At 39.6% G+C, this 23,482-nt stretch overlaps 1 protein-coding gene across 2 annotated transcripts in view; it reads right to left on the bottom strand.

The window, feature by feature from the left end:
- lrfn1 (leucine rich repeat and fibronectin type III domain containing 1) overlaps positions 1–23,482 on the bottom strand; it is a 141,395-nt gene that overhangs the window by 77,052 nt on the left and 40,861 nt on the right. For both annotated transcript variants that reach the window (XM_017490191.3, XM_017490192.3), the window contains one exon: positions 103–223. The gene's annotated coding sequence lies outside the window, so the exon portion shown is untranslated. The remainder of the gene's footprint in view (positions 1–102; positions 224–23,482) is intronic.

Raw genomic sequence — 23,482 nt, 5'->3', positions numbered from 1 at the left:
ATTGTGTATAAGAATCGCGTGGGAAAATAAACGAAGCATGCATAACCAAAACACTACATGTGTGTGAAACTTTTCTATAACGGATTTCAAATATGTTCTTACGTTGCACTGTAGCCACCGCCATGTTGAAATAAAAGTCCAGCTTGGAGAAAAGTAGCTTGAGGAAGTCCGTCTTTCCGAGTGGGAATTAGAAGTTGGTTCCGTTAACTACGCTCACACAGACCTGAGTGACAAAAAAAAGAAAACAAGAACAGAATCCTGATGAACGAGCATCTGTATTTATGTTTTAGTTCATTTAATATTATCTGAAAAGATCTACAGCTTGACACATTACTTCCACACAGCAGCTACGCCAGGAGCCACAGTGCTAACAACTGCTAGCAAACTTTGTATTGGTTTTAAGCACACAATGTAAGATTTAGAATAGTGCTAGTTAACGTAAAATAATGTTAGTAAGTGAATTTAATATTGGTTAAATAACCTGATTCTAGTTGACCTGCTAGCATGTTTACTGGATTTAATGTTAGCTAGCTTGCTAGTGAAGCCATCTACTGGTTTTAATTAAACAATAATATTTAGCCTAACATTAGCTAACTTAGCCAAGTCAAAATGCTACAGCTTGAGGTAAAATTAGCTAAACAAAGCTAACTTAGTTCTGTGTTTTTGCTCATATGTAATGGCGATGGATGATGATGAGGACGTATCTTCAACATCTACCACATATCGCTAATTGAACGCAGTGTAATGTATTCTTTCAGTAAGCATGGAAAAAGTGTGTGCGTGTGTGTGTGAGTGTGTGTGTGTGTGGTACACTGTGATGCAGAACCAGGCTTTTATGAACACGGCTCTGTCTGAGACTCCTGTTAATCTCAGCTTAAACCTCATTTCTTTCACAGAGCATGCAATGTCTGCTAATTCTCCCTAAATCCTTCCAACACACTTTCCCTTCTGCTGTAAATAAATATAAATACTTTACACTACCACTCTGACCCAGAGATATTCTGACCACGCCAACCCAGTAAAACAGGAACTTCGACCACACCCAATACACACAGACATTCTGACCACACCCACCCACTAATGCTTACATTCTGACCACATCCATCCACTAAGGCATACATTCTGACCACACCCACCCACTAACACTTATATTCTGACCACACCCACCCACTAACGCTTACATTCTGACCACACCCACCCACTAACACTTACATTCTGGCCAGTCCTACCCACAAACCCATACAAGCTGACCACACCCACTAACATAAACAGACACTCTTATTATACCCACCCACTGCAGCTATTTCCATCAAATAAAAACATTCACAGCAAAATTGAATGCATATATTAAAAATATATATTGAAGATATTTTATGTGAATATAAAATTGGTTAGTAGACTGGCTAGTGGTTAGTAGACTGGCTACACAGCTACACATCATCAGCTGGGCTTAATTGGCAAGTTGCTTTACAATTAGCTAAGTATGCTATTTGATCTTAGCTAGTTAATATTACTATGCCACAAGATAATTAGTTTTTTGTTAATTTGTTAGCTCAACAATTAACAAAAATGATGCCAAGTGTAATTATAATGGCATTGTCACGGATTTTATTAGCAGATTTCTTAACACATCTGAGGTAAATGTTGACATTCCTGTTAGGTTTGATTCGTTTCCACTGTGCCGCTACACAATGCTAGCTAGCCATGTCTTAGCCCTTAAACATTTTCTAGCTTGCTCATGAACCCCCTTGCTGCCTGCACATCTAATGATGCTAATCACTAACATTAGCCGTCTTTTCCATATCAATTTTTTTCTATTTTAATGTTGTCAGTGTGTGTTTTATATTACATTAAAATGGTCTATACTATAGTGTCATTTCTGTGTGTTTTCTTAGCAATTTTTCAGCACATCTGAGGTAAATGTTGACACTCCTGACATGTTTGACTTATTTCTACTGTTGTTATGCCTTTGCATAATGCTAGCTAGCCGTGTTAGGCCCTGTCATTTGCTAGCTTACGTTACATTGTTTTGCCGTTGCCTCACAGTGTTTTCACAACAGCAGTTGTACATACAGTTGTCATTTTTTTTTGTGGTCTGTTTTTATAATAAAAGTTATTTCAGTGATTTCAGAGTGTTTAAACACATCTGAGATAAATCTTGACATGTTTCTTAATCTATGCTATGTCTCAAACCCAGTCATTTGCTAGCTTAGACTAGAAACAGGGAATCCATCTTTCGCCGTTGCCTAGCAACAGTGTTCTTCTGCCTTTACCCAATTGAACGCTGAGTATATCTTTAATAGAGATGAATTCCTTTGAACCAATCACAGATTTGACGTGGATTTTGTGCCCACTTCATTTTGTTGCTCTCTCTTTGTCGCTCGCTTTTCTTTCTTCATCCATCTTTCTCTCTGCATCTCTTTCCATCATTCATCCTCCCTCGTTCCCTCCCTCCCTCTCCTTCATCCGTGTTCCACTGCAGTGTGTCGTGCGTTTAGGGCGGATAAAAAGCATCCTTTATGCGGTGCTCGTGGCAGGTGTGAGGCTGCTTTAATGGATTCTGCGTAGGCAACTGAGAGGAACTCGCGGCCTCAGTGTGTGTGTGTGTGTGTGTGTGTGTGGGTTGGGGGGGGGGGGCATTCCGTAAAGCTGTCTGACACTTATTGTTTGCAGAACCCGAGCTGCCGACACCTTGTACTGCATGTGTGTGGAAATCTACAGAGATTGAAGAGGGAAAATAAAAAAAAATAAAAAATAAAAAAAACAAGACAAAATAAATAAATCAGCCGTTGTATTGCGATTGAATTATTTATCGGCTTTGAGATGAATTTAAAAATTTTAAGCCGTGTGCATGAAGCTGTGTAATGTTCCACTGTAGAGAAAGAGTTTGCAAAAAAAAAAAAAAAAAACCCATCAAGCTCAAAAAAAAATAAAATAAATAAAAATAAAAGAGAACGAGTCTGATATGTACATTTTACATATGCAGTGTTTGTGTTTGAACGGAACTGTGGGGTGTTCTCAGTCTCAGTACAGTTCTGGTTTTGTTTTATTAACTTCAAGAGAGAGAGAGAAAAAAAGAGAGAATCAGGGAATGACTGTTTATAGCTGCTATAACGTAAGTGACAACTGAACATGCTAACTTGTTTCTTGGACGTTCAACATCCTTAAAATGTTACTATAAATGGATAACAAGTATGACATATTGATTTTTATAAAGAAAAAACTGTAATCGCCGGCACATTGCTGTGATATAAGAGGAATAAAACACTTGGGGGGGTGTGCTGTTAAAGGAAAATAATCAACTTTGGTGAGCTAACAACAGGAAGTAAATGGACACTTTACTAACATCCCATGAGAAACAAACTAGAATAAAGACTAGAGTAAACATACCCTAGTAGCATGCCCTAAATGGCAAATGGCTAACGCTAAAGAGTCCATAATTTACACAGTATGAGTTCCATCAAGGAAAACTGACATGTCAACCCTTAGTCACACCCTCCTCATGACAAAACTGGTGAATACAAATCTAAATGCTAAATTTGAAGCCTTGAGGAAACTTTAAAGTTTGCTTTGGTGTAATTCTGGCATGGAAGTGGTATGAGCTCGCTAACTGACCAACGCCTGCTGCTTCCTCCATCTGCCTCCACTAGCAGACAGCTGCTACATGCTACTGATTTCAGAACAGCTGAGGCTTCAGCTAACAAGTCCACTGAGAGTTTTGCTATGACGATGGGGTGCCGGAATTCAACCAGCAGTTTTAGCGTGGGACAGATGTATGACAGGATAAATCGGGGCTTTGTTTTCTTAAACTAAGCCCACAGAAACACCCTCAGTGTACAGCTTTGAAGGGAAAACAGCATGACGACAATATGATACTTCCATCGAATAAAATAACCAAGCTAATTATTTTCAGTACACAGGTAAACAATCAGTTTCTACAGTAGCAAGCTAGCTAAAGTAGTTGCTTCCAATAATCCACATGTACTCCGTAACAATTACATCAGCTAGTTTGTAATGTTTGTAAGGTTCAAAGGTTTACTTACATAAAATAACAAAGCTAGTACTGCCAATATACAGCTAAGAATCAGTTTCTATACTGACAACTAATTGCTTCAAATGATGTAAATGTGCTATAATAATTATAATAATAATAAACTAGCTAGAGTTAAGGTTAACTAAAGCTAACATGCACTAGACAGAGTAAATGTTGTAATCATATGCTGTATGGTTGCATAGTTAAAATTAAAACATTCACGGTAATATCTAGCAAGTAGGGACTAATTAAACTTTCGCCTACATAAATTGCTTGTTAAAATAACGTTCAAAGGCTTAATTGTGTAAAATAGCTATGCTAATAGTCAGTACAAAGGAATGAATCGGTTTTTATAGTGACAACTTACTAATCCAGAGGTAGCTAGTTAGCTAACTAGGTAACATATACTAGCTGGATGTTTAAATAGTAAACCTTAAAATTAGCCAACATTAAAATTTCAATAATAATAATAATAATAACAATAATAATAAAGCTAACAACTACTGGCTAGTCAAACTTCAGGCTACATCAACTGGTTGTTAAAGTCATGTTCAGATAGTTACTTGAATCAAATAACTATGCTAATATTGTCAGTACGCAGGTATGAATCAGCTTTTATTGTGATAGGCTTAGCGGGTAAGGCTCTGGGTTACTGATCAGAAGGTCGGGGGTTCAAGCCCCAGCCCTGCCCACCTGCCACTGTTGGGCCCTTGAGCAAGGCCCTTAACTCTCTCTGCTCCAGGGGCGCTGTGTCATGGCTGACCCTGCGATCTGACCCCAGCTTCCTAACATGCTGGGGTATGTGAAGAAAGGAATTTCACTGTGCATATGTTTATGTGATCAATAAAGACTCATTATCATTATATTTACGTTGTTAGGCTTAAAATTAATACGAAGCAGAACCGCCCTCAGTTTTTGAAACAAAATTGTTAGTACTGAACTACAGGACCTACACAGCTAACGTGAGCTAGCTATATTGTAGTATATTGCCAAGTCAAAATAGATCAGCATACATCATACCTACTTGGACTGTAATTCATATCATACAGGAACTTTCTAAAGAACCCACAAGGAACCCTTTTCTTCTACAACTGTAACTATGTTGTAGTTATTTTTGCACAAATTAGAACTCATTTTTAGAAATCATTTCCATTACAGCAATATTTCTGCTTGGTATTCTTAAAAGAAACACACACACACACACACACACACACACACACACACACACACACACACACACACACACACACACATACACACTTCTAAAAGAAACACAGACACAGTCTGTTTTCTTTCGTCTCACAGCGGTTCTTGTGTAAACCGGGCTCTCCAAGTATGCATTGACATTTCTGACTGCGATCGAAGGGATTACTCCTAAAGCCTCTTCCCTCCATCACTGTCTCACATGGATGGAGAGAGATACACGAGTGTCACTGCGTGTCTATTGAATATTCACTCACGCGCTCGGTTCTCGCTGGTTCTCTCCTGAGATGGCGGTATGATTTTTCAAGAAACCTATGTCATGAGAGCACCCAAGAAGTAATTAAGTTCATGATGGATTTCCTTTTGGAAAAGAAGTACGCCAAAATCTCAAAATCCTGAACGTGATCCGCCAATCATGTAAAACTAAATAACTTCTGAAGTTCCCGTGCTTCACATTCCAGCCTGTTCCTGTATGAGTAAATCAATCTGGCATTTAATGTTTTGTTGTTGTTGTTTTTTTTTTTTTTTTCCAAATAAGAAAGTTCCTTCTTAAGGAGGTTCCTACTTATTTGGTAGAAGGAGTAGTTTTAGGACACTGGAACATAACAAAAAGAACCACAGTTAGAAGTACTGTTACAGTAAAATCTGTTTAATGTGAGAACTTTCATGAACTTTCCAGAAAACAAATATCCTAAGATAATCCAAAAAGCAACGAAGCTTCAGAGCTTCAGAGGGAAAAACTGCAATAATCTTGTGAAAACTCAAAAAAATACTGGAACCCTTAAGGGTTCTTTGGTTGTTCCTCAAGGAGAAACCTTAAAGCTTCTATGTAGAATCCTACAACAGTGTTTTCATATTTTAAAAAATGGTTCCAGTTATATAATTTTTTGGAAACAGGGAACTCTTAATTACCCTTTTTTTTCTAAGACTATATGTATTAACTGAGCATGTGCAAAACTTTTTAAGGACCTAAGCTAAGGACCCTTAATTATCACAAAACCCTGATGAACCATCGAAGAACCCTTTTGTACTAAGAGTGTATGTACCGAGAGGCTAAGAACCCTTAATGAAATGGCAAAGAACCATTTTTTAAAGAATATACTGTATGTATTAACTGTACAGGTATCTGTAGAACCCTTTTTCATCATAAGAACCCTTATTTATCCAGTGAACCCATAAAGATCTCTTGAAGAACGCTTCAAGTTTAACATTTAGCTCCTGAAACTTGCTACACTCTTAGATAAAAGGTTCTTGCGTGGTTCTCAAAGGGTTCCTTGGATAATTATGAATTCTTAACTTTGTGAGTTAAGGAAAACAACATTGTTGTAGGATTCTTAGAAGTGAGGTCTTTAAGGGTTCACAGGATAATTAAGGGTCCTTATGAGCCTATTCTACTTAGAAGTTGGAAATCCGATAGGGAAACATTCTGTAGTGTTCTACATAGAATTTTCAAGGGTTCCTCCAGAGTGACTAAGGACAAACCCTTAAGGCTTTAAGAGTGTACAATAATTTCGAGATGAAAAGATGACCTATTTCTGTCTTTCTCTTCTTCTCCACACTACTTCTATCTTTCCTTCCGCATGTTACTCCGGGTCCTGCTTGATGTCCATGGCAGGATTAATCACTCGAGCGATTGATTTTTGGAGCAAATCATTTCAGAGATGCTTATTTAGCAGAAGCAACAGTATTAACATATTGAATGCAGCCATTAGCACCAACATTGGAGGCAGAGTTACAGTTTTACAGAACCCCCAGTGCTGTGAAAGAAGCATAGGAGAAATCTAGGAGAAAACGTGTGATGGAGTTAGTCTGTAATTGTTCTAGAGTCATATTTTTTCTCTAAATACAAGCTATTTTTGGTCATTGCTTCATATAATCTTTAAATGTTTTCTTGATATCATTAAAACCAGTGGATGGTGTTTTGTACACAAATGATTCAGTCTTTTTGAGTCAGGCAGTAAGGTGAAGGAATCAAAATTGTTATAAAGTTTATCTGTCAGTGTGTTTTAAACATTCATGAAGTCATATTTGAAATTGTGTACCAAACCTGATTCATACTCCTTGAGGCAGTGAATTATTTAATGGTCAGTGACTACGATTCACTTAGATGTGATACAGCGAATCAGTGTTTGATTCAGTGAATCATTTCACTCAAAATATTTACTCCTCTCTCATACTGAGAATCAGAGTTTGAGTCAGTGAATCCTTACGGTTATAATTGAGATTCTCTACTTTCTCATTCAGTAGTCTGAATAGAGATTCACTTCTCTGTCATGTGATCAGTTAGTGCTCGAGTCAGTGAATCACTTCAGTCAAGACTGACATATTCACTACTTTTCTCTTACTCATGAGTCAATGTTTGACTCAGTGAATCATTTCACTCAAAACTGAGATTCATTCCTATCTTGTTCAGCGAATCATTTCAGTCACAACTAAGATTCATTTCTCTTTTGTTCTGCAAATCACCATTTGAGCCGGCGAATCGTTACGGTCAAGATAGCGATTCACATCTCCGTCCAACAGTGAATCGGTATTTGAGTCTGTGAATCATTTCAGTCACAACAGAGATTTGTTCAGCAAACAAGTGAATGAATCAGTGAATCATTTCAGTTAAGAGAGATTCATTCCTTTGCGAATCAGTGTTTGAGTCAGTGACTCCTTCTGGCCATGACAAAGATTCACACCAGCTCGATAATCAGGTCAGGGTTGAGTCGGTAAATCGTTTCAGTCAAGACACAGGTTCACTGCTTTCTAGTTCAGCGAATCAGTGTTTCAGTCAGGGAATCATCTCAGTCATGAGTGGAATGCTGATTGGAAAATTGCTGTGGTACAAGAGGAACGAAACACTTGGGGATGTGCTGTTATATGGAAAATAATCAACTTCAGTGTGTTAACACGAACTCTGCTTCATCACACCACCCTGTCAAGATTGAAATATCTTACCGCTCTAGCACTTTAGATGTATTAGTTTAACAGATTTAGCCGTCAGAGACAGCTTGTAGTGGTTAATAACCTGGATATAAAGAATTAAGTGCTCAGAGGCATGCATTTGTTCAAAAAGACAAGCTCGCCTCAAAACGCCATCCATCACGCTCATCCTGACACGAGTTAACATTCTCGCGCCGAGCCCTGAACACAACGCTACGGGAATCGATCACAACATCACGCCACTTCCGCCGTGCCCTAACCGCGACGTTTTTCATCACGTCCATAGCTGCGTCGGTTAAATCGGGGGCGGAAACTCTGGAGGAAGTGATATCATCTTTGATTTATTCATTCCGAGTAAATATCAGAGCGGTCATCGTTCACCCGGGAGACACGAGGCAGCGCTTGATGGAGTGATGAGGAGCAAGGGCACATATTTCAGCCTCGGGATGAACATTGAGTATTCATTAATTTGGACAGCAAGGGAGCGCGGGCGAGAGACATAGCGAAAGAGAAAGGAGAGAGAGCTGATTTATGGCCATTGACGGAGACATGAAAAGGTTTCCTATGGAACGTGAGATCAGAACACTGGAGTGATTGGACTGATTGACTGATTTATTTACGTATTTATGGTGGTTAATTTTACACATTCCATTTGCACTACATCATCACTGTGCCTTTGCACAAAACATATTTTATATACATATACATACATTATATATATATATATATATATATATATATATATATATATATATATATATGACCACTTTATTTGGAACAGCAGTAAACCTACTCATTCATGCAATTCTCTAATCAGCCAATCGGGTGGCAGCAGTCCAATGTGTAAACTCATGCAGATACGGGCCAGAAAGCTTTGGGTAATGTTCACATCAACCTTCAGAATGGGGGGAAAAAATGCCATCAATTATTTTGACCGTGTCACGATTGTTGGTGCCAGACCGACTGGTTTCAGTATTTCTATAACTGCTGATCTCCTGGGATGTTCACACACAACATTCCCTAGAGTTTACTCGGACTGGTGCAATAAAGAAAAAACATCCAGTGAGCAGCAGTTCTGCGGATGGAAAAGTCTTGTTGATGGTTCAAGCTGACAAATGGCTACAGTAACTCAGATAACCACCATGTAGGAAGGTGGTGAGCAGAAAAGCATTTCAGAACGCACAAACATTGAGGCAAGTGAGCTACAATAGCAGAAGACCACGTCGGGTTCCACACCTGTCAGCCAAGAACAGAAAGCAGAGCCTGCACTGGGTACAAACTTACCATTATTTGTCAGCAACATCATGAATCCATGGAGCCACAACTTTGTATCAACAGTCCAGGCTGGTGGAGGTAGTGTGATGGTGTGGGGAATGTTTTCTTCATACACATCAATCATTGCTTGAATGCCACATCCTATTGAGTAGTGTTCCTGACCATATGCATCCCTTCATGGCCACAATTTATCTTCTAATGGCTACTTCGAGCACGATAATGCACCATGTCACTAAGCAAAAGACGTCTCAATCTGGTTACATGAACATGATGAGTTCAGTGTCCTTCAGTGGTCTTCCCAGTCACCAGAAGCCAATAGAACACTTTTGGGATGTGCTACAAAAGGAACATCCCAAAGCGCCATAGAAATAAAGGTGCACCTGAAAAATCTGCATGTATTGCATGATGCACATGTCAACATGGACCAGAATCTCAAAGGAATGTTTCCAACATCTTGTGGCATCCATGCCATGAAGAATTGAGGCTGTTTTCAGAGCAAAGGGAGGCCCTACCCAGTATTAGTATAGCGTTCCTAACAAAGTGCTCAGTGAGTGTACATATAAATATACTGCCACACCCCTAATCATGTGACCTGGAAGTAGTGTCCACCTGGACCACATGGAGAGTAACATTTTACAATATTAACTTTCTAAGTCAGTGAGTCTGGGTGTGATTTTTCACATTTTCAACAATTGCTAGTTTTCGACGATTAACGTCAGTATTGTAGCTTCTTTTTCTGCCGTTTTTCCCCGAACACCTCTGAATCTTCTTGTCTGATGTGCTTGTGCAGAGGACATGTTTAACACAATCACAAACCAAGAGTCTGTTTACCGAAATAATGAGTGATACATTATAGCACAGTGAAATTCTTTTTTCTTCACATATCCCAGCATGTTAGGAAGTTGGGGTCAGAGCAAAGGGAGTGCAGTGCAGTGCAGGGTCAGCCATGATACAGCACCCCCCGGAGCAGAGAGGGTTAAGGGCCTTGCTCAAGGGCCCAACAGTGGCAGCTTGGCAGTGCTGGGGCTTGAACCCCCGACCTTCCGATCAGTAACCCACAGCCTTAACCATCAAGCCACCGCTACACACTTCACACACTTCATACAGTGCAGAAAATGTACAAAACCGGTCAAGTACATACTCTCAACCTTCAGCGTTAAGGTCCTCTCACCGCATGCCATCACAGCAACCCTGTACTGCCGTAAAAGTACGCAAAATGTCATGTGCGACACCTACGCTCCGGACTATAAACAAGTGAGAGCTGTGCGAAGAGACGATCCCGGCCCACTTGTGTGAATTTCCCCCGTGTAATTACGGCTCTGTCATCGTGTTCAAACACAAACTCGTGAAGCTTTTTAAAGCACGGTGCGCGGAGCTCCATCCCAGCAGTTCAGCGCATGCAGAACAAAACTCAGAGTCTGCGATCAACCACCCCTTTGTTTCAGCTTTTCCCTTTTCCAAGTTTTTTGTCAAACCACAATACAAAATTCACTCACTTACTGAGAGCAGCAGAGTAAAAAACACACACATGGCTCAGTCAAACTCTAATTAACAGTTACTCCGGGATATCAGTTAGCACTGTGTGTTACAAGTGTAATGCTAATATCTGAAGAAAGGAACAAACAAGTACTCAAGCAAACATCACAGTTATAAAAAAAAAAGAAAAGAAAAGAAAAGAAAGCAAAAATAAAGCAGTGTGAACGGGATCTTCACGAGAGTTAACGTTCCTCAAACAACTTCTGCAGTAATACAATATTTGCATAAAACAACCTTTAAAAAAAAAAAAAAAAAAAAAAAAGTAGAATTTAAATTACTAATGGAATTTATATATTAATTACTATTATTTAAAATTATTATTATTATTTTTTTTTTACATTTTTATAGTTTAAATAATTGTTTGATTTAAATAAAAACATTATGTATCATTTTTAAACCAAATGAATAGTAAAACTTTTGAAATGAAAAATTTCCATGCTAACACTGAGAATGAAACAATTCCTCAAAGAATCGTAGCAATTTTAATTTTTGAAAAAAATATGCATGAACAACTCAGTATTGTTTATTATTTAAATACCTTTTTTCCCCCAGTACACCTTTTAATTAAAATTATTTGAATAATTTCAAACTAAGAATAAAAATAACTGCATGAATTAAAAAAATAATTGTAGAATAATCATCAAGAAATGTGTTAATTATTTTTATTAAAAAAATAACTATACTAAGAATGATTTTATGATACCTAATACCTAAAAAAATAAAAATAAATAAACCCACATTATTTTGCCACACCCATAATCAAGTGACCAGGAAGTAGTCATACAGCATTTAAGCCATTTGGATCACATGCTGAGTGGATGTCCATCAAACTGTTCTGGATAAAAATGCCACGACTCTGAGAAAAATTTTACTTCCCCAACATTTCAGCTGAAGATCACGACACTGAAGCGTTGGGTTTTTCATCGTTTGTTTCATTTATTTAATTGTAGTGTGAATTTACATCATTTACCTTTCAGCTACCTTCTGAACTGGCTGCAAAAAAAAAAAAATAGAGAGCATTAATGATTTCATTTTAAAAAAAAATTTTTTTGGTTCTATTCTCACGCTCACATCCTTCTTCGTGTCTGTCCCTAAATTAAGTCTCACGCTTCATGCATTTCGGCATGTATGAGCTCCTTCCTTGCTAAGACACAGGGGAGACTGTATATAAATTTGATATCACAGATGACTCATTCCTCACTTATTCTCTGTCTCTCAGGAGCGTTTTGTAATATCTGTGTTGTTAAGGTAGAAAAGAAAGGAAGTGTAGGAGAAGCTTGTCATCTCCTGTTTGTGTTGAAATGATACGGGTCACAGCTCCACTACGGCTGTGTGTAGACGTGAGAGAAAACAGGATGGAAGGCAGAAGGAGAGAGAGAGAGAGAGAGAGAGAGAGCGAGAGAGAGATATAAAGGCTTGGTATAAACTGATATAACAACACAGCGTGTATACGAAGGAAAGCGACATTGCCGTGAGGCCGCTTATATGAGTGTGTAGGTAATTGAGTACAGGTGAGTGCAATCAGTAGTCAGGTGACCGTGAATGTGAGCGTGTCCGTAATGGCTCTGAATTGTAGTCCTTGTCGGCCATGTTTGTAGGCCGTGCTGTACTCTGGGAGTTTAATGTCTATTCCGGCATTGACATGACAAATATGAGTGTTTTTATTTATTTATTTATTCATTCATTCATATAAAATAATAATAAATAAATAAATAAATAAATAAATAAATAAATAAAAACAAAAAACATGCAGTCCCCAAATTCCATTCAAATACAAAAGAGTAAAGAGCTGAGTAGAATATGAGGTAGAATAAGTCATGACCTCTGACCCCTTTGCACCATTTAGTGTAAATTGTAGTGTAAAGATGAAATCAGAGCAAAATAACAAAGGAAATATATATATATAAGCGCTAATCTCACATACCGAGGAAATAAAGGATGATTACAAGACGAGGAGAGAATGTTAAACAGAGAGGAACAGAGAATGAGAACTAGATTAAAGGACAGACTAAGGCAGATAAAAGAGACTTGATGAAAGGATAAGAAGAGAGGAGGATATAAAAGAGGAGAGGAAATTAAAATATAGTAAAACAAAGGGGAGGAGAATAAATGACAGGAGAACGAGGCAGAGGAGATAAAAGGACATCAAATGAAGATGAAGAGGAGATGACAAAGTCAAAGAGAGGAGAGAGGGAGGACAGGAGAAAAGGATGGAGGAGAGAGAAAAGGTGAATACATCAGAGGGGAGTTGGAGAAGACATCCAAAAAGTGAGAAAAACAGACGAGAGGATGGAGTGATCGTGGAAAAAAAGAGATGATATGGAAAAGGAGGAGGCTGAAGGATGATAAAGAGAAGAACGGAAAGAAAATGAAAGGAGAAGAGGAAACAGATGGCGAGTGAAGGATAGAACAGGACAGAAAAGATACACCACCTCCATGCTACCACCACTGTGCTTCACAGTGGGGTTGGTGGTCTTATGCTGACATCCATTTTTTTTTGGAGAAAAGGCAACAACAACCTCAGTGAGAGGAGAGGAAGGTGTTCAAGAAAACAGGAGAAAATGATGGAAAAGGGAAAGGAGAGAGGGTTAGAGATGAGAAGAAATAAACTAGAGATAAGGTAGAGAAGATGTTTAAAAAATGAAAGTGAGGACAATTAGATGAGATGATGGAGTGACCGTGAAAAAAGGTAAAGGGGTAACAAGGAAAGAAATGAGATGATGGATAAAAGGAGAAGTGTGCAGAGTGGTGAAGGACAGGAGAACAGGATCGAGAAGATGCAAGGAGCACAATGCTACCACTATCATGCTTCACAGTGGGGATGGTGCTCTCAGGGTAATGATTCCAATGAAGTTCATTTTGCAACACCACAAAATGTGGACAAGCTCAGGGGGGTGAATACTTATTCAAGGTACTTTTAAAGGACTGCAACTGAAAATTGTGGAGAAAGGAGAAACTTGGGTAACAACGTCAATGAGATAAGAGGAAGGTGTTCACAAAACAAATGGAGAGAAGAAAACAGGGGAAAGGGGATGGAGTCGAGAAGATAAATGAAGATGAGACAACAGTGCAAACGAGAGTTGAGGAATTTGTTCAGGAGAAAAGAGGAGAAATGACAATAGGAGAGAAGGACTGAGAAGAGATGAAAGGAAAGAGTGTGAGAAAAACTGATGACAGTGATCAAAGGAGAAAAAGGAAAAAAGATGGTGAATGAAGGGCACGAGAACAGGATGGAGAAGACACTTTGAACATTATGCTCAGTGTGATGCTACCATCACCATGCTTTACAATGGGAATGGTGTCCTCAGGGTGATGATCCTAATTAAGCCCATTCCAGTTCTAGGATGATGAATGAGAAGAAAGGAGCAGTGATGAAAGTAGAGAAGGAAAAGGACGGTATAGGACAGCAGAATGGTGTGTCGAAGACAAATGACCATTGTTAAGAATGGGAAAGACAGGACTACAAAGAAGTTTAAGAAACAACAGGTGACAAGAGAAAATGATGGAGAGGAAAGCAGGATGAAGAGAATAAAGGAGATGAAAGGAGAAGAGGAAAATGCTGAGTGAGTGATGTAGGACAGGAGAACAGAGTGGGGAAAAGGAACAAGGGTGGGGTGGAGATATGGTGAAAGAAGAGAAAAACAGAAGAAACACGAAAGAATTACGATGAACCACTCAAGGAGCCCTTGGGGAACTGAGGAACATCTAAGCATGAAGGGAGGAGAGCAAATAAAGGGATGGTCAGGAAGCCAGGAGAGAAGAACAGGATGATGGTGAAAAGAAAGGAGGAACTGAGAAACAAGAAGAAGAATTAAATGTTAAAGAAAATAAAGCAAAGGATGATGGTGAAGAAGCGACAAAGCCAGGCTGTGACAGTGAGGCGAGGAGACGAGGAAGGAGAGAAGAGGTGGTGATTAGAGGGGAAAGATGGAGGAGGTGTTTTGGAGAAGTGTGAGGTGATGACTGATGCTCTGAGGATGTAATACCTCTTCCTGAAGATACATGACTCACTGAGCTCCAGGGAGATGAAAGAAGTCATAATTTAGGCTCCATGGCAAAGCTGATGTTTACAAATTAAAATATTCATGGAGTTCTGTCCAAAACTCTGATGCTAAATCTACTGCAAGGCATAGTACGCAACTGACCCTCCTAGCTAGCTGTATGTTTAGCTAACAGTCCTAAATTTCCAGTCTACTGCAATAACTAAATCTTTCACAAGAAAGCACATGTAGATGACTTAGCTAGCTAGCTATATGCTTAGCTAGCAGTCCAAAATTTGTCATATGTTTCCCTAAGCTGTCTTTTATTGTTAGCTGAGGTAACTAGATGTTCATCAAGTAATCACACATAACTGACTCAACCAGCTAGCTTACCCATTTAGCGAAGAGTTCAACAAGAGCTACAGGAAAGATCACATGCATTTATTTCAGCTAGCTATATTGTGTGTAGCTAAGAGTTTATTTGCAATCCCCTGGGATAACTACTACTACTACACACAGCTGATTAGCTATATGCTTCACTAATTGTTCAAAATCAGCCTTCCATTAACAGTTAGCAGATTCAGCTAGCTAGGTCTAGGTTTAGTTAATAGTCCAAAAACTATTAGTAACAGTTAGCTGGTTAAAAACATGCATCTGTTTCAGTAAGCTAGCAATATGTTTAGCTGATAGTTTAATTACCATCCACTGGGATAAATAGATCTCCTACATGTAACTGACTTGGCTGGCTAGCTATTTGTTTATTTAATAGTTGAAAATCTGTCAAGTATTGACAGTTAGTGGAGGTCACTGGATTTTCCCCCAATAAACCCTACATAGCTAATTTGTTTAACATTTTGCAAACAGTTGTATTGCCATCTGCCATTTTATGAATAGTTAGCAGAGATGAATAGAGCTATTTGAAGAACCATACATTGCTGACTTATCTACCTAGCTATATGTTTACCTCAGTATTAACAGTTCAAAATGTGTCTAATACAAACAGTTCGCTCGGAAACTAGATCTACTGAAGAAACCACGCATATCTATTTCAGTTAGCTAGCTATATCTTCTGGGATAACTAGATGTGGTGCAAGAAACCACACTTAACCGACTCGGATGGCTCCGATATGAGTCGCATACGTCCGAAATCTGTATTCGATCAGCAGTTAGTAAAGATAACCCAATTTTCAACAAGTATTCATTCATTCATTCAACAAGAATGTTACTCACTCAGCTAACTAGCTATTCAAAAAAATGTACACTGCTGAGTCAGCTAGCTAGATGCATGTTTAGCTAACCACCCTAAATATGTTGACTAAGGCAATAAAATTGTTCCAAGAAACCTCACCTAAGTGACTCAGCTAGCTACAGTAGTTTAGCTAGTTTAACAGACATATTTCCATTCACTATTAATCATTAGCAGGGATGAATAAATCTACTACAAGAAACCACACAAGGGTTCATTGGATAATTAAGGGTGCTTGGCTTCCTAAAAGAGTCCTACTGATAGGGACAAACTCTGTCCTAGGGTTCCACATAGAACCTTTTACGCCTCATGACGCTGACCATGTAATCAGGTAGCATTAGTGGCTCAAATATTCTTCAGCTGTCCTTCTGAAGGAACTCTTATTCTAGGTATTGTATAGATTCTGTGTAGAACTTTGCAAAAGAGTTCTTCCTTATCCAAGTAGAATACTTCTAGGATGCTCATTTACCCAGTGAGCCCTTTAAAAAACCCTTGAAGAACCCTTTTTTCTAACAATGTATGGTAGTAACCGAAAGGCCATGAGCAGAAATCTCAGTTCTACACTGATGGCCTAGTTTCCGTCCGAAGTCACTTTAGATAAAAGCATCTGCTAAATGAGTAAATGTAATCAACGTTTAATATTCTTATCCTACATTATCTCTATCACTGGCTCTATATGGAATGAAAGGCTGTCGGCATTGCTTGCTATCATGTTCCTCCTCTTGGCTATGGTGCTGTCCTTCCTGTAATAGCACTCCTGACCCCATTTGTCCTCTCCAGCCCAGGTAATGCATTTCAGGACGAGTATCCAAAGAGACAGCACCTGTCTGAACCAGGCAACATGTAAAATCACCTTGATTCACCTGAGCAGAATGATAATGCACTTGCAAGATCCCAGGAGGATGCTTTGACTATCGTCAAGGCCTAGATCTGATCTATTCGACCATTTTAGATTCTACTATTTCGCTGCTAATATTTCCTCTGTTTTAATCTATTTAGGATTCAGAACATCTGAACATGGGGTGATGAAAAGAGATAGCAAGGAAGTTTTATCTAGTCTAGATCATTCATTTTCATGTCTCATCACGGATGCCGGACATTAACTCAAATCAGGGTAAAACATTTTGGCTTCCTGCTCTAGTCCTGTCTTCATCCCTGTCCTGTCCTTGGTTTGTTATGTGATTGTGTTCACCTGTTTCGTGTTAGTTCTTGATTTGTTTGTCTGAATATAACCCGTTGAGTCGATGCACAAACGCAAAGTCTTATCACGTTTTTTGTGCCATTACGTCCAAGCCTGCTTTTCTGTGTTTCCTAGTCCTGCGATTTCCTGGATTTGGCGCTCACATGTTACTCTCATTTTGGAGTATGGATTATCCTTTTTTGTTGTTGCCTGAATGTGCTTTGACCCATGCTAGAAAATATTATTATAATTATTGTATTCACTAAAAAAAAAAACACGAGTTGCACTAGGGAAACTGCATTAGTGCAGATTTATGACTGGAGTGCTTTGAACATAGTGTTCTTTGACTAAACTGAACGGTTTCAGACCAGAACGTGTTTCCAATCCTGCACAAGAACCCTGACCATGTTACTTCCTGTTAAAGATTCACAAATGCTAAATGTTGTTCTTTAGCTGTGAATCACGTCCATGTGTTTAGTTTTTTTGGAACCAAGTTGCAGTGGGTCATAACAAGTCTGGTCAATTACACACACACACACACACACACACACAGACACACACAGAGAGGACAGGCTGGATTGTGACCTGTGCCAAAACTGCTCTGTCCAAGACCTTCTCGTGTCTGAGCCTCCCAGCTGGAACTTAATTAATGGCACACAGAGAGCGAGAGAGGGAGAGATTTGCATGCTTCTTTAATCCATCCTTTGCAGCGTCCTTATTAGAAATTAATCACTTAATATTCTAAACTAATAAAATTATCGCTTCTCGTTACCCAAAATTGAAGAGGAGAGCAATATTTTCAGTCTCATTTGTAAGACTCCATATTTTATCAATGCTAAACAGATTTATGCATCATCAAATATTTTTAAAAAATCCATTAAAACACGCACATACACACACACACACACACACAGCTCCTTCGCTCAAGCGTTTGATCGACAGATTTAGACAGATTTCTGAAATATGACAGGAAGTAGCTCAGCCATTCGACATTCGATTATTCATCCAATCACAGAGAAATAAGCAACGCATGAGCATCAGCAGCTGGTGTGTGAGCGTGTGTGTGTGTGTGTGTGTGTTGTAGTGCAAGGATGTTGTGGGGTTCAGATTTATGGAGTCCCTGATGAAGTGAGGCAGCGTTTCTCATCTAATCCTCTCTTTGTTTGCCTCTTTCTATCTCTCTATCTTCTCCAAAGAGTTGAACAACGAGCAGGTGTCAACAAGGATGGTGACTTTAAACCCCTTCGGACCTCATTTCTAAATCTTTTCTTTAAGTTGAAAGTGTTTCAACGTTCGTGTGTCCAAACTGAACGAGAAACGTTCCCACCACACGTGCAAACGTTACTGATTTTCTTCGTACTCACGTGTGTATGATGAGAAACGCCAATGTTATCCATTTCCAAGCACATTCATGGCACATTTAGATTCAGCCACGCCCACAGATCTCCATAAAAGGCAAACAGAGTTGGAAAACAACAAACGGCAACTAAACGGTGAAAGAGTGCATCCTAAGCTTGCCGTGCTCTAAATCTTCTACTAAAGCAGCGTGTCAGCTACCACAGGCACACAGTATCTCCTCCTCCTTTTATAGGGTGCCATTACGCCCCCCCGCCCCCGCCCCCTATTGAATGGCCAGTCTTACTTGTCTTAATTTATTGATTTGTTTTGGACTCGCTTTCCTTCAGTAACTCGACAACAATTATAAAATCTGAAGCCGAATATTCGAGGATCGCATTATAGAGTCTGTTTATAGGTAAGACACGAATGTTTTTCCCAACAAACTTTTTTTTTTAAATCCACATTTCTTGTGTAAATGCTCCAACAGATGATCATATCTGGTTTGTTATTACTAAATCATCAAATTACATGTTACAGGAGATGATGTTTTTTATTTATTATAGCGCTCTTATACTCATACACTCTCTATTTCCCCCTTTTCTCTTTCCTTATATAACAGCAGCTCCCATCCTTCCTCCTTCTTCTCCTCCGCCCATCCGCTCACTCTTCTCCTCCTGCTCCAGATGACGCTGCACTTCTGGTCTTCAATCAAACACCACAGGCGAGCTTGTTACCCGTCTTTTCATCTCGCCTCCCTCACACAGAGTCACTCATCACGTCTTCCGTTCGTGTTATGAATGAAGTTTCATGACCGTGGCGCTTTTCGTACATTTACTCCCGCGATATTTAACTAGCTATTTGTTCGAATTCCTAACCCTTGTGCTGTTTCTATAATCTATTTGCACATTTGTGCGCTGTTAGGTTCTGGACTGTGATTGGACAGAAGGTGTTCTGACAGTAGTGCAGGCTTATATTCATGCACTCATTCTTATACGTTATCGTTTCTATGGTAACAACTCGTTCACAGCGACTTGTACGGCTTTGGTATGGCGAAGGAGAGGTTTACGTAACATTGATGGAAGGAGTCTCCAGTGTCAGTGTTTTATTTACATTTATTCACTTATCCAAAGCACGTAGTACTACCATACACGATTTATAATTAAGTTCTAGAGAAGCATAGTGCGCAGAGTCGAGATGTAAGAGCCAGAGTAAGTGTTTTTGTTTTGTTTTTTTTGTTTTTTTAAATAATGTAGGGTTGGCATTTTATGGGTTGGTTAGGTGTTCATAGAAGAGGTGGGTCTTTAGCTGGTTTTTGAAGATGGTGAGAGATTCTGTGGTCTGGATTGAGGTTAGAAGTTCATTCCACCACTGAGGAACAGTTAGTGTGAAGGTTCTGGAAAGGGATCTTGAGCCACACTGAGTAGGTACTACTAAGCATCAGTCGTTGATCGATTGCAGATTGCGTGAGGGAACATAAGCCTTCAGGAGAGAGTTGAGGTAGGAGGTGCTGTTCCAGACAAGATCCTGTATGTGAGCATCAAGGCCTTGAATTTGATGGGAAGCCAGTGGAGGGAGATGAAGAAGTGATGGAGATGTGACATGGGTTCTTTTGGGCTGGTTGAATCATCTGAAGGGGTGTGATGGAGCTGCTGGGAGGCCCGAGAGTAGTGTGTTGCAGTAGTCCAGTTTTGAGATGGACTAGAATCTGTGTAGCCTGTTCGGTGAGGTAGGGTCTGATTTTCTTGATGTTGTACAGGATGAACCTACAGCGCCGTGCAGTTGTTGAGATGTGGTCTGTAAAGGTCAAGCTGTCTTCGGGAATCACCCCAAGGTTCCTGGCCGTCCTGATTGGCTCGAGTGTGGTTTGAGTTATTCGTCACTTACTGGACTTCATGCTATTATTCTTCTATTTAACATTTTTTGTGGTGCCGTGTTACATTATGACGTTGCGTCATGGTATATTCTGCTGTTATCTAACATTTTATATTATCAAACATTTCAGAAGCCCAGATGCTCAGAACCGTGTTCTTTTTTTCCCTCTCTCTCACTGTCACGGTGGAATAAACTGACTGACTGTGTTTTTGCTGCAGATTAATTCAAGCACTGCCTGAAGACGTGGCTCTTTCAAAAACACTGGAATATGGGTGCAGTAACATCCTCAGAGCGGTGTCTCTGTGTGTGTGTGTGTGTGTGTGTGTGTGTGTGTGTGTAGTTTTATTACTTTATTGGTTTTGGATCCTCATTAGCTGTGCAAAAAGTACCAGCTGTTCTTCCTGGGGTGTACATCAGAGCTTTTAGAGCATTACAAATTCCATCAAATTTCAGAAAACAGTTACTACTAGTTAAAATACTCATTTAGAAACTCGTTTACCAAGAGACATCACAGACACTGTGCTCTAAACTGTGCGTGCGTGTGTTGTTTTTTTTTATTGGCACCCTTCATTAAAATAAGCAAAAACAAATTCTTTGGACAACGATCATCTGAACCAAGACGTTGGAACATGTCACATCTTCTCCAAGGCGTCGTTTCATCTCGTTTGAAGGTGTGTAAGAGCTACACAGCAACATCGCTACGCTAGCAACCGATTGGACGTTCTCGCTGTGGTTGCGGGGACTGCGGGGGTTTTTTTTGACGGTGTGTTTTGCTGTTTTATTTACGGATTTGCTGTTGTGTTTTTTTTTTTCATTTGATGGTGTGTTTTTGGGATTTGCTGGTGCATTTTAGGATTGTCCGTTAGGATTCGTTATTATTAGTTAATAACTAATGACACTGAAGGACGGGATTTGAATATCCCTTTTGTCATCAGTGGCTTCGGCCTGTTTTTGCATCATCTTGCTCGCGACAAATCCATGCTTCACAAAAAAGAGGTCACACAGAATTGAGAAAAAAGAGAGACGTGTCGTTGGTGATTGCGTACTGGTGGAAATTTGTCTCACTGTCGGCTTCTTTAAAGTCTCAGTGCTTGGACTGGATTCTTCCACAGTGCTAAGTCGTGTTGGATAACAGCACCTGACAGATAAATAAATGTAATGTATTGTAAACGTCTTCCTCCGTTTTTTCTCCGTGCCTCATCCTCTCTTCCTCGTGTCCATTTTCTCTCATTCTGTCATCTTCCCCTCGCTCCCTCTCCGTCTCCGGTTCTGCTTCAGGCGAGCAAGAGATCTGCCGGTGCATGACGCTCCGATAGGAAGCGCTGCCCTACTTTCAGGCAAAGCCTCATGGGAAATCACTCCTTCCTGCTGCTAGAGCCACGCCCGGTAAAGGAAAGCAGGAAAGAAAGTAGTCCTGTGATTTAATAGTTTTTAACACTCTTTCGTACTTTCTTACGACGGGTGTCAGTCCTACGTTGAGTGAAATACTGCGTGGCGAAGCGGAGTTACCCGGGAGTTGATTATTTTCCTATAGCAGCACGTCCACAAGAGCTTTATTCCTCTTATAGCACAGCAACTCACCGACGATTACGAGTTTAATTTGTTAAACAACGACACGTCATACGCGTGATCCTTTTGTCTGAAAACGTAGGTACAGCTTTAGCTCTGCCCGTTACGAAGCGCTGACACTGACACTCTGTTTTAAACAGAACACAGCGTCTCAGTGTCTGGCATTTCACACTGATGACTGATAATTGTGTGTTTTTATTAAAAATGGAGCTCTTCTTTTACATGTCAGAACGTTCGAAAATTTCAACATCAAAGCTTTTGGGTCGAGCCAAGAGCCTCACAGCGGGAGCTTAATTAATAATGTAGTGAGTGAGAGAGAGAGAGGGAGAGAGAGACAGACGTGTGACTTTCGACTCGCTTCAGAATTTTCCTTAGAGCCACTATTAAGTGAGATTAATTAATTATATTAAAAATGATTAAATCGTCACCACTTATTGGGCAAATTAAAGAGGAAAGACCTATTTTAAGCTTTGTTTGTTTACTAGTTATATTATGCCTTTAAGGGTAAAAAAAAGAAGAAGTTTTTTTTGTTCTTTTTTCTTTCTATTTTTTTTTTGATTGACAGCTTTACTGAGAAGAATCTTTAAAAAATGTGGAAAAAATCCTGATGGGATTCAACAATTATTCACCCAGTAGCATAAATATGCAGAGTATGAACCCTGGCAGCTAGTGTGTGTGTGTGTGTGTGTGTGTGTGTGTGTGTGTGTGTGTGTGTGTGTGTGTGTGTGTGTGTGTGTGTGTGTGTGTGTGTGTGTGTAAGTGGACCAATGTTTGAACATGGTAAATATTCAAAGTTTAAAAGCACAAAGATTGAGTGAGCGAGAAGAGACGATTTATGGAGCAGACTTTTTGTAAAAGACTGATCACATTCATTTAATAGAGAGAGAGAGAGAGAGAGAGAGAGAGAGAGAGAGATAGAGAGAGAGAGATAGGCAGATAGAGAAAGACACAGAAACAGACAGATAGAGAGACAAAAACAGAGACAGACAGATAGACAGAGAGAAGCATACAGAGAGACAGAGATCGAGAGAGAGAGAGAGAGAGAGAGAGAGAGAGAGAGAGAGAGAGAGAGAGAAACATACAGATAAACAGACAGAGTGGGAGAGAAACATAAAGAAAGACAGAGAGACACAGAGAGAGAGAGAGACGGAGAGAGACAGAGAGAGAGAGACACAGACAGAGAGAGAGACACAGACAGAGAGAGAGACACAGAGAGAGAGCGAGACAGACAGATAGAGAGACAGACAGAGATCGAGAGAGACACAGACAGGGAGAGAGAGACAGACAGAGAGATAGAGAGAGACGGAGAGAGACAGACAAAC

Source organism: Ictalurus punctatus, chromosome 17 (assembly GCF_001660625.3).
Source record: "Ictalurus punctatus breed USDA103 chromosome 17, Coco_2.0, whole genome shotgun sequence".
Taxonomy (NCBI): domain Eukaryota; kingdom Metazoa; phylum Chordata; class Actinopteri; order Siluriformes; family Ictaluridae; genus Ictalurus; species Ictalurus punctatus.
Note: the sequence above shows the minus strand (reverse complement) of the source record. Positions and strands in the feature narration are given on the sequence as shown.